The sequence below is a fragment of the Lolium rigidum genome, chromosome 3 (genome assembly GCF_022539505.1).
Source record: "Lolium rigidum isolate FL_2022 chromosome 3, APGP_CSIRO_Lrig_0.1, whole genome shotgun sequence".
Classification (NCBI taxonomy): Eukaryota; Viridiplantae; Streptophyta; class Magnoliopsida; order Poales; family Poaceae; genus Lolium; species Lolium rigidum.
In genome coordinates this window covers 159,006,427-159,019,586 of record NC_061510.1, presented here as the reverse complement: position 1 = coordinate 159,019,586, position 13,160 = coordinate 159,006,427, and positions in this window count along the sequence as shown.

The window sequence follows — 13,160 nt, the reverse complement described above, 5'->3', positions numbered from 1 at the left end:
ATATTGGTAATGATTCAATTTGTTTGAATAAAATGAATGAATGCCAGCTATCATTGGATAAATATTCATCACAATCTGAATCTGTCCAGAAAATGATGATTGATGCTATATCTATGGCTATGGCTTATTAGGTTTGATGTGACCTCAGTAGCTCTTGCTATTGCCACTGGTTGCTCACCTTGATAGATAAATTGTTGGTTTTGATTAAATAGAGATCCCCACAGTAGGGTATCATACATATGAATGCCACCGTGAGTGTTTTATGAAGAAAGTGGAAACGTCTGATGGTTTAATGGCTTAGTGATGCTAGGTGATGCAGGTGGCTGTCAAGGCCTTGTGTTTATCTGGTTATACATGGATATGCTTTTATTTGCTTCCTATTTTGCATATCTGCATCTACTAGGTACTCCAGGTTCTTGTTTGCCTCTCTATTGCTAGCATCACTTGGTCTATACCAAGTGATGATCAATCCATGTTGAGCATCTGCTCTATGCTATGATTTGAGCATGCTTATGGATGGATTGGATCCTCTGGATCCTCTCCAGTATCAAGTATAACTTGTTCTAGCTCCTAGACAAAGTGTTATGCTGCAGTGATGGCTTGATTGATCTTGTGGTTATAGCTTTGCCCTTCCCCTCTTAGCTCCAGATGTTGTTCTTAGGTTTTTATGTCACCATGGTGTTTCAGTATTGGTGGGTTTCTGGATGAACTGGATGGACTGGATGAAATGTGGTTGTTGCTGTTGAGTTCTTTGGTGATGTACACTGGCATTTGACTGGGTGTCTTCACCTCTTTCACCTAGTGGTGAGTCACCAGATGAGTGAGCTGCTTTGGCAAATGCAATGGTTTTGGCTTGCCTCCTCATGATTATCTCCACCTAAGCATTTCTTTTGCTAACTAAGTGGCATTGCCACTTGGTCCATTCCATACTCTGGTTTTTATTTGATGTTTATGCATGGATCAACATAGAGCAAGAATTGGAGAAGAACAAGAGATGACTTGAGAAGTTATAGTCTAGGAACAAAGTTATTTATATGTAATTTTAATTTCTTTTTTATTTCATGTTCATTTGAAAACAATATCATTGTAATATTCTGGAATTGTGTAAAGACATTGTATATGTGTTAGAGAGTGGATTTGGTGATCAGGGGGTACGTGAGCACGCCCTAGCTACCGTTGGATCAACGTTGAGATTCAATTTCTGATTCACGGTCACCATACGGTGTTAGTACCTTTTTGAGTTGTTATCGTATTATTAAAAACAGTCCCAGACCAGGTCCCTGTCGTGACTAGCGTCATTCACTGTGTTGTTCGCTAGGTTCCAACAAAAAAGCTGCTACATGCACTAGCTTTTTATGCATATGCCTGCAAGAGATTGATCTCCTGCCAAGAATAAGTATACAGGCACTAGTTAATCTGGCAATTAGCACTAAATCAAGTATACGCCGCGACCATTCAGTTCATTGGCGACATCGTGCAGCCCTGACACGGACCTGCCGACAAGCACCACCGCGTCCGAACTCCCGCAGGGGCGAAACAGAGCCGCACCAGGCCCAGCACGCAAAGCAGCCTCGCCTCACCCCTCATGGTCGCCTCCATGCTGCATCCTCGGCGTCGGTGGACTTATTTTATGTGTGCTCGACAGCGGCGCTCCCACTCTCGTAGCATGCTCGACGGCCTCGAGGTGGCCACCCACGGCGTCCTCCCAGCAGCGGTGCTCGCGGCGGCCACCCGCAGCGGCCTCCCCATGGAGGTGCCCGACGGTGGTCTCCCTGCAGCGGTGCTCGCGGCGGCCTCCCCATGGAGGTGCCCGACGGCGGCCTCCCTGCAGCGATGCTCGCAGTGGCCACCGGCGGCGGCCTCCCCATGGAGGTGCCCGACGGCGGCCTCGCGGTGGCCATCCCCGGTGGTGCTCGGCGTGGCGGCCTCGCGCGCTGCTCCCCATGGCGGTCATAGGATAAGGTGGGCCTTGCTCTGGCGTTCTGCGAGCCTGTGTTTGGCCGCGGTGCACGGCGGAGCGACTAGGAAATCGCATGAAAGGTGGAGGAGTGAGCGGCGCAGTTTTCCGTCGGTGGCCGGGTTCATGGTGAAGCGGCGAGGGAGAGAAAGGCGAGACGGAGGAGTGAGCGGCTCAGTTTGCTGTCAGCGATCTAGTCCATGGCGAAGAGGCGATGGAGACGCATGGCTAGGCAGTGGAGTGAGCGGCCTGGTTCAGGAGCTACGGTGGATCGTTTCCCAGTAGATTTTTTCTTTTTTTCAGAACTCAAAACTAATATTAAATGATATGCATCAGACCATTAGCATGGTAAAACGAGGTAGCTAGATGAAATAAGTTTGACCAGCCTTCTTGTGCGGACAAAAACTGCAATCACCTGATGAGAAGCACATGGATCGGCGCACATCACCTCAACTTTTCAGTCCACTAGATGACCCGGTGCGCCCCGGCGCACAGGCAAATGCAAGACAGTACTGTAACCATATGTTTTATGTTGCTGATGTTTCTTTAGTTGTCCAAGAATTCGGTAGGTCTTTGAGAGCCCTTAAACCTATATAGGCAATCTTTTTTGAAGAAAATAAAAACATAAGTTTTAGTCGGCTGATGTCTGTTTAGTGTTCCAAGAATTCATATGTCTTTGAGGGCCCTTAAGCCTATATAGGCAATCCTTTTAAAAGAAAATAAAAACTTATAAGCAATTGTCTAACACATGTACAACACAGGAGCAACATTTGTTGCATCCAACCATTTGTTCATAGCAAAGAGAAATAAATGTGTATAAATATCATAATTTTTAGGGTGCCATCAACAACAATTGAAGTAGTGTCATTTCCTTCAATAAGAATCAAAGAACAAATGGGCACAGGCCAGACCAAGTGGTCTTATACTTGCATACCAAGATCACTATACATCATCATGCCATGTCTATTAAAATATAGAGACTCTTAGTATATACTATGTTAAATGAACATAGGAGTAATTTATATTTTCCAATGAATGTTAATAACTTGTGAAACATGCTGCTATGTGTCTGCTTTGAATTGCCTGCATATTTACATATGTGCATTCTTTGGTGGCACCGTGTCTCCTTTGATTTATCTAATGCATCAAGAATTCCGGTAACCTCACTAAAAGTCCTTTAGGACTTTCCAGCACATCTAAGAAAGGATCACCTAAGAGAATTCGCCCGGCGCCGAGGCAAAAGCGAAACAGGTCGAGTAATCATAAATTTTAATAGTCCGATGTTTATTTAATTGTCTAAGAATTTAGTCGGCCTCTCGCAAGCCCTTAGTGCCGTATAAGCATCATTTTTTAAGGAAAAGTCAACATTTCAAGTAATAATATATAAAGATAATATAAAAATAATACATGTATAATGCAACAATTATTTTTTGTGCATCCAACCATTTATTCATAGCAATTAGAAATAAATTGTATAATAAAGCAGCCTGATTTTTTTCTAGGTCAACACACTAAATAAGTACATATGTAGTGCTATCTATACCTAATAATAAAGAAAATAAGGCTTCTTGTCGGTCCGTCTGTTTTTACCCTAAATTTTCGTTCAAATTACAACCCTGCCACCGCTTAGTTTAAAAAAACTGTTCGTATGTGGTTTGCCTTATTGAAACCGGACGTAACCAGATTGGAGTCTTGCGGGACGTAACCAGATTGGAGTCCTGTGGTGAGGCGCTTGACGAGCCCAGCCTTTATAAAAGCACCAATCCCCACCCACCTGTCCCTCCAAACCGAGCAGCGGATCCGCTATGAAGCTCTTCATGGACACGCCATGAAGACGAGTTCCGTGTTCCTCTGATCCTTAATGTGGTGCCGCCTCCAACTATGGAAACGCATCAATGTGTGAAGCCGGACCTTCCTTCTTCTCAATCGGCTCTATGGTGGATCCTCTCTAAACGGCGACCTTCGGCTCCGACGCGCCGAAACCGCGCTACCGATCCGGGCATGCTCGGTTTGTTTATAGTGCGAGATGGTTGTTGATTCTTCCGTTTTGTTGTCAGGCAACAAAGGAAAGTGCCGATCGGGTCATGTACTACGTGCGTTCACGATTGGATTCGGTGGTCTCTTCGTCGTCGTCATCCCGGCCAAGCGTGTCCTGCAGCATCGTGGCACCTGCAATCGTCGGCCTCACGGTTGTCGTCGCCTTTGTGTTGGCGCATCACGGTTGCCATCGCCTTGGGCGCCAGCCCGACGAGAGGCGCGAAGTTCAACTTGGCTAAACAATGAGCGAGTCGGGCTCGATTAGGATTTCCCGGCCTCGAACATGTACATGCATGTCTTCGGCTTGTACTCGTTTCCCCGGTCTCCGCCTCGTGAGTCTAAAACCGACAAGGAACCGGTGCAGCTCGCGCCCTCGTGGCGGATCGCAGGACTACGAGCATGGGTGGTAGCTCGAATTATACAAGAGTTGCGGCTACACGGGTGTGCATGATCACCGGTCTCCGTGACGTCCGACCGCGCCCGTCCGGGTGCTTGGTGAAGCCGACCTCTTCAAGCTGACCACCAGCTTTTATCCGTGGCGATCCCGGAGCTCAACTACTGCCCACGGGTTGAACCGGGGTACACACAGCCTCCGAGTGCATAGAAGCTTCCTGTGCATGTGCCCTTGTTGTTCCTGAAACAGTTTCTACGAAGAACAAGTAGATAGGTCTGTCCAAATATTCAGACTTTGGTTTTGGTGAACTGACATGCTTGCCAAGCATGGCATCGGCATCTCCTCCTGGTGGCGGTGGTACCACTCGTACACTATACTATGTTACTCGTGATTTTGAGCAGAAATATTAGAAAAGGAAAAGTTAAACTGCTACACGGGATCACTTGAGGAAAATTATTTAGCGAGTATTATTTAGTTAACAAAGAAATTAATTGGTGACCAATCGTTAGAGGGAATGGTCGGTAAGCATTTGAATCATCTTCATGCTATGCTACTAGCATGTACGTACTGCACTGCATTCTGTAGTATTATTCTAATTGTACATCGTAATGTTGCCTTGGTGATGTACTCGTTAGTTTTAATCCATTCTTTACTTTTAGGAAATACAAAAGTTAATTGTGATTTTATCGAAATATTACCTGTACTCTCGATTTAAACTTAATTATTCCAGACTCATCGATGATTTTAACCATCGGAGACTCGTCCAAAACAAGGAAATCGAAAATATTAGGAGATGACTATGAAAACACCTCTCTGGATCCTCTCTCCGCCTGTGAGTCTAAAACCGACAAGGAACTGATGCAGCTCGCGCCCTCGTGGCGGATCGCAGGACTCTGAGCATGGGTGGTAGCTCGAATTATACAAGAGTTGCGGCTACACGGGTGTGCATGATCACCGGTCTCGTGACGTCCGACCGCGCCCGTCCAGGTGCTTGGTGAAGCCGACCTCTTCAAGCTGACCACCAGCTTTTATCCGTGGCGATCCCGGAGCTCAACTACTGCCCACGGGTTGAACCGGGGTACACACAGCCTCCGGTGCATAGAAGCTTCCTGTGCATGTGCCCTTGTTGTTCCTGAAACAGTTTCTCGAAGAACAAGTAGATAGGTCTGTCCAAATATTCAGACTTTGGTTTTGGTGAATCGACATGCTTGCCAAGCATGGCATCGGCATCTCCTCCTGGTGGCGAGTGGTACCACTCGTACACTATACTATGTTACTGTGATTTTGAGCAGAAATATTAGAAAAGGAAAAGTTAAACTGCTACACGGGATCACTTGAGGAAAATTATTTAGCGAGTATTATTTAGTTAACAAAGAAATTAATTGGTGACCAATCGTTAGAGGGAATGGTCGGTAAGCATTTGAATCATCTTCATGCTATGCTACTAGCATGTACGTCTGCTCTGCATTCTGTAGTATTATTCTAATTGTACATCGTAATGTTGCCTTGGTGATGTACTCTGTTAGTTTTAATCCATTCTTTACTTTTAGGAAATACAAAAGTTAATTGTGATTTTATCGAAATATTACCTGTACTCTCGATTTAAACTTAATTATTCCAGACTCATCGATGATTTTAACCATCGGAGACTCGTCCAAAACAAGGAAATCGAAAATATTAGGAGATGACTATGAAAACACCTCTCTGGATCCTCTCTCCGCCTGTGAGTCTAAAACCGACAAGGAACTGATGCAGCTCGCGCCCTCGTGGCGGATCGCAGGACTCTGAGCATGGGTGGTAGCTCGAATTATACAAGAGTTGCGGCTACACGGGTGTGCATGATCACCGGTCTCTGTGACGTCCGACCGCGCCCGTCCAGGTGCTTGGTGAAGCCGACCTCTTCAAGCTGACCACCAGCTTTTATCCGTGGCGATCCTGGAGCTCAACTACTGCCCACGGGTTGAACCGGGGTACACACAGCCTCCAGTGCATAGAAGCTTCCTGTGCATGTGCCCTTGTTGTTCCTGAAACAGTTTCTCTGAAGAACAAGTAGATAGGTCTGTCCAAATATTCAGACTTTGGTTTTGGTGAACTGACATGCTTGCCAAGCATGGCATCGGCATCTCCTCCTGGTGGCAGTGGTACCACTACGTACACTATACTATGTTACCGTGATTTTGAGCAGAAATATTAGAAAAGGAAAAGTTAAACTGCTACACGGGATCACTTGAGGAAAATTATTTAGCAGTATTATTTAGTTAACAAAGAAATTAATTGGTGACCAATCGTTAGAGGGAATGGTCGGTAAGCATTTGAATCATCTTCATGCTATGCTACTAGCATGTACGTCTGCCTCGCATTCTGTAGTATTATTCTAATTGTACATCGTAATGTTGCCTTGGTGATGTACTCTGTTAGTTTTAATCCATTCTTTACTTTTAGGAAATACAAAAGTTAATTGTGATTTTATCGAAATATTACCTGTACTCTCGATTTAAACTTAATTATTCCAGACTCATCGATGATTTTAACCATCGGAGACTCGTCCAAAACAAGGAAATCGAAAATATTAGGAGATGACTATGAAAACACCTCTCTGGATCCTCTCTCCGCCTGTGAGTCTAAAACCGACAAGGAACTGATGCAGCTCGCGCCCTCGTGGCGGATCGCGGGACTCGAGCATGGGTGGTAGCTCGAATTATACAAGAGTTGCGGCTACACGGGTGTGCATGATCACCGGTCTCTGTGACGTCCGACCGCGCCCGTCCAGGTGCTTGGTGAAGCCGACCTCTTCAAGCTGACCACCAGCTTTTATCCGTGGCGATCCTGGAGCTCAACTACTGCCCACGGGTTGAACCGGGGTACACACAGCCTCCGGTGCATAGAAGCTTCCTGTGCATGTGCCCTTGTTGTTCCCGAAACAGTTTCTCGAAGAACAAGTAGATAGGTCTGTCCAAATATTCAGACTTTGGTTTTGGTGAGCTGACATGCTTGCCAAGCATGGCATCGGCATCTCCTCCTGGTGGCAGTGGTACCACTCTGTACACTATACTATGTTACTCGTGATTTTGAGCAGAAATATTAGAAAAGGAAAAGTTAAACTGCTACACGGGATCACTTGAGGAAAATTATTTAGCAGTATTATTTAGTTAACAAAGAAATTAATTGGTGACCAATCGTTAGAGGGAATGGTCGGTAAGCATTTGAATCATCTTCATGCTATGCTACTAGCATGTACGTCTGCCTGCATTCTGTAGTATTATTCTAATTGTACATCGTAATGTTGCCTTGGTGATGTACTCTGTTAGTTTTAATCCATTCTTTACTTTTAGGAAATACAAAAGTTAATTGTGATTTTATCGAAATATTACCTGTACTCTCGATTTAAACTTAATTATTCCAGACTCATCGATGATTTTAACCATCGGAGACTCGTCCAAAACAAGAAAAAAACATGCAGTGGTAACATAGAATGTTTATATTTGAATATGCAAAGAGCTCAACAATGATAGATGAATGCAACTTCAAGTCTTCCATGTACAACAGTCCATAAATTTTAAAAACTCAGTGCATTGCGGTGCGGAAAATCAACATGGTAGTGACTTTGGCACATGACTTTTTTCATGACCTACAAAATATTCACCCGTAGTGAAGCACGGGCAAATGTCCTAGTTTATTTAAATGAAAATACACAAGGATCATCACTAAGAAGCAGAGAACAAATTGTACAATCGATTCTCTAGGTTAGTCCATGATGCTTCTTTTCCATCTCATCTTTCTTGGAAGAATCATTCAGCCGAATTACAACAAAAAAATAGACCGATGAATTTTTCTTATGCATAATCACATATTAAAAAAAATGGGGAAGCCCCATCCTCTACACCAATGACCCTTTATTAAATACATATTTAACTTGTAGATTATTGAAAAGTCTTATTATCACCTACTACCCTAATATCAATTCTTTGAACCGCCAAATGGCAAGAAAATGCTGACAATATCTAATAGTCTGATTGTACTACTGCACAACAATTACATTACTCATCAAGTAATTACTGTACACAACATGGATCACTAAAACCATGTGTTGAATCCCTTATAGATTGTAACTCTGCAAAACTCTTTGACAACAAAACTCGCCTCGAGTTACTAACAAATCTTTATACTATCGGGAGACCACTTAATCACCTCTGCCTCAATGATGCAGTCAACCACCATATCCAACGAAGTTCGAACACCACCCAAAAAATATACGATCTAGCCTAGCACACAACTTATAGCAGAGTGGACAATGGATATGCTCAAGTTCCGTTGTAACATACTTGATGGCGTAATGATGAAATTTAGTATCATCAAGGTCTATTGCCTTACCTTCGAGCCTCCTAAAGAAGCTAGTCAACCAAACTGAAATGCGAATGTTCTTTTTGTCAAGACATAACAAGTGCTCTACAAAATATTTTGATTGATTCCTACACAAAGTAAAAAAAAACATAAGAGAGGACACATTTTCGGTGATGAAAGCTTCGGTTCTGCTAAAGAGATAGAAAACAGGTAATGCCTTAGTGAAAGTATCGAAGTGTAGACTTTAGACGGTAGTGCAGATTTGCTATAGGTACCGAAACAGAACATGTGCAACCTCTTCAAATCCTTGTTCGAAATGTACATAACCAGATCAGCTAAATCTTCTACAACACAGATTCATTGTAATGCAGTGGATTATCATCAATACCACAAAATGATACCTTCAAAGCCCTACACAGTAGGAAATTAGAAGTATCATTCTAATTTCAGACATTAGCAAAAGAAGCTTTCTTAGATGGGTAATTTGCTGATACGCCAGAACAACATTGAATCCAGAAAGAGTTCCATAAAAAGTGGTGGATTATATTAGGACATGCATGAAAGGATGTTGTTACACAAATTTGTATAATAGGACAAAATAAAGAGCAGTTGCGGAGCAAATTAAATAGGAGGACAGTAATAGCGGAAAGTTAATACAATTGTAAGAAGAATCCTATATCACCTTATAAGTAGCTCATGGGTGCACAAAAGAATTAGTTTTTGACTTCATAACTAACTCACATAGACATGGGTACTACAAATTCAAGAACACATTGAGTAACAGTAAAATGAGTCTAGCTAGGAGCCACCACAGCGAACTGAGAGCTTGAGCCGTCGGATATTACCTCTGAACGGCCCAGACGGCCCAGATTGTCCGAATGTCCTGAAGCACGCCCACTTTGACCTGTATCAACACGTAATTGCACCTTCACCGGCCGGCCAAACATTGCCGGCCCGCTTCTCCAGAAATTGACCTCGCTGTTTTCTCATTTATCGGGCTGAGATGTCGTTATCCATTAAGTAACAGCACCGGGCTTTGACTGCATCTACGGCCCGTTGTTATTTTCGCACCATATTCGGTCCACCAAGCTGTAAACCCAAGCGTCCCCTCCTACCCATGTCGTCGGCGGCGGACCGATGGTGCTTCGCCTCCCTTCAAGGACGGTGATAATGGATGCGTTACTAACTCTCCTTTAATCCCCCTTTGTAAATTTATATGATCATCCTTGTGTTAGCGACTTCTTCGTCCGCATATCCCGTTCTCCTTCGGCAGGAACTCAAGATGAGTCTGAGGAGGAGGCGGCAGTTGGTGGATGATGCAACGAAAGGAGGTAGGGGCGGATTCCTTGGCAACTTTCCGCAAAGGGAGCCCATGGGAAACTGAGGTGGGTACTATCCCGTAGACAGCTTCTCCAGGAGCGCGAGAGGATCTACTCTCGACTCAGTGGGAAACTGGGAAGGCCTTTGACGACTCTCGACTTAGGTCCAATCTAACCTCAAACAGGTTCCAGTTGATTCTCATTGCTGTTGCCTCATCTTGCGGTACTTTATATATATCTTCTGGTTTCGTTTCTTATATGCTGCATTTGTCGAACATAGCTAGACAGGTTCCAAGGTCTATTGAATTTGTCAGCTCGTCCGTATGGTGCAATCAGGGAATGAGATTACTCAAGATAAGCTCAAGGGTGATGGTTGTTGGTAGCGACCTATTTTGTTCCCTTGACTGTTTACTCATTCACTGCACATCAGTTTACAATGAGATATCTTATATCTAAGCAGCTCCGATCCCCCACTGATGGAAGGTTTGGATGGTGAAGTCAGCGAGGCTATTGTGGCTCAATGTTGCTGTAGTCTTTAATGTGTTTTTTTTGTTTGTTGCTTCATCCGACTGCTCTATAAGGGGTGAGGATAAGCACTATTTGGACGTCCAGTCAATATTAGCTGTAAGAACTGAGCCATTAAACAGGGAACTCTCGCCGTGTACTACACAGATTTATTCTTAGTCATGAAAGAAGGTACCGCTCATGTATCCTTCTATTTTGTGTGAAACTTCAGCTCCTGCAAAATCTTAGCAAGTTTCAATTCCATCTTTATTGTTTGATAGCCTATAATATCTCTGTTTGAATTAATGAATGAACTTTTATAGTTTACCACCAAGGTAGAAGTTCTTCCTACATGAATGAGAGATGAGATGAGGTAAACCTTTGGTGCATACTCGAAAGAAACAGTGCAAATGCCCTGTTAATTTTGGAATGTGAATATAGTTATTATCTTGATACGACTTACCTTTTCAGCAGGGCATGCTTTAGCCGAAATATATTTGATGCAAAGCTAATTATAATTATGCTCTTAGGTCAATATTCTACGGTGGAAACAACTTTTATCAAATATCTCTAAAAATTATCTATGCAAGCTACTTACCTGTCTCATTTCTTTTGCCAGTTTACCCCAAGGCGACCATTTATCTTCATTTCCAGGTAGTGATATTGGACCGGAGCCACCAAGCAACAGATTTGACTTATCATGGTAAACTCTGTATTTTTTTGTTCTTTTCTACAGTAGGGATACTATGGCATCAAATAATTATGGCCCGTCTTGGCTTTATTAGTATCACAGTATATTGATTGTACAGTTTTTTTTGTTGGAGTTTGTGAAACGATGCTTCTGAAATCATATTAATTAATGTTTTGGTATTACAGAACGAGGACGAATCTAATGTCGAGTGCAGGGTAGGGAACGCCTCGGGCCTATGCTGCTTAACTTTGAACAAAACCTATCTATGTTTGTTTAGCGTTTCTCTTTAGTTTCTTGTACAATGTGAAGATTCATGCCACATGAATTGATGCACTCATCTCAATTTCATTTGTAGCATAGTGTCGTGAAATCACATCAGTTTTATAGTTCTTTGCTGGAGTGTGTAAACATTGTTGGATACATAAATATGTTTTTGTAAGAATCTCTGACATCTAGAATGTGGATTCGTTCGTACCAACTATGGAGTGCTTGTTGGCTATAGTGACAAACTTTCAAGAAATGCCCACGTACTGTGTGTATACACCAATGACTATTCAGATTTTTATTATATCGTAATAGTGTTCCGTTAGTATTTCTATAAATTTTATGTTGAAATAGATGGGCGCGTCAGGTAAAGGCTTATAAGGTAAATCTTGTTCCAAACGAACAGCTCAGTGCATGCGCACAAATAACACATGGGCAATATTGTGGCGTGGGGCAGCTCCTTCCCAAATTCAGCATCACCAGTAAACTGCACAAATAATCCCTAAATCAATACGTACGGGTGAGAATCAACAGCAAGGCATGCAGAAGGTTGAAACGAAAGATAAAAAAGAACCCTGTTCATGGGCATTGTGAAAGAATCGAGGCCAGGTGGAAGAACGCAAACAATTCGGTCTTCAGCTTTTCAAGAGGACTAAAACATACATATGAGAGACAAGAAACATTATTGTAGCCATCATAACCTCATAGAAATACTATACTTTTTTTTATTACAAACGATGAAAATGCCCGTATGAGTGTACGATATCTATCATTTCATCAAATATGGACGGACGCGGCAACGCGCGCTTTCATGGTGGGAGTAACATAGCTAGTAACATCATACATCTCAAGATATTTTGGTGACATGGCATGCGAATAAATGAAGAAAGAGAGTGAGGTGGTAACTAGCTATGTTACCATAACATCACACACCCCAAGGCAAAATGAGTCTACACCATAATTAATAACACAATGCATGACACCACATATAAGTTACTATCCACTATGAAGGTAGTAACCTAGACTAGTAACATGGCATATGTTATTAATCTAAGTTACTCCCCACTATGAGCAGCCTGAGCAGTCTAATATCTCAGGTGTTGATCAAGCAAATACAACTCTTGAAACAGGTTCGACGGCTCACATTACGACGGAGACATCCCACTAAGCCTGATTATCGTTTGCTCTTCCGAGTTCAGCTGCCGGTATCAGTCGTCGGCCGGGGAAACAGAGAACACCTACTATTACATCTCACGACAGTTCTTGGTGAGCAAAACTTATCCCCTAAGTATCTTGATTCCTCTTTTTGCGTAAATCAGCCATCCTTGTCCGAAGATCAAATTAAAACACAGAAGCATTAGCAAGATTTGATCTTTTAACCAGTATCAGTCAAATTGGTGCGTGCCATCCGAGTCAGCTTATCATGTAACGATCGTGAAATGTCTGACCTGGGGATTGACAATTTAGAATTCCCAATCACCGTGGACCTCCCTAGGGCGTCATCCGTGTAGATATGGACATATATACGGTGGATGATGCCATGTATGCATGCTTACACCTCCAAATCATCATCTAGAAAACGCTTTGGATAGACATCGATCACTTTGTTTTTCATATCCGTCGAGAAAAGAGCGGCGACATACGGTGGTAGTG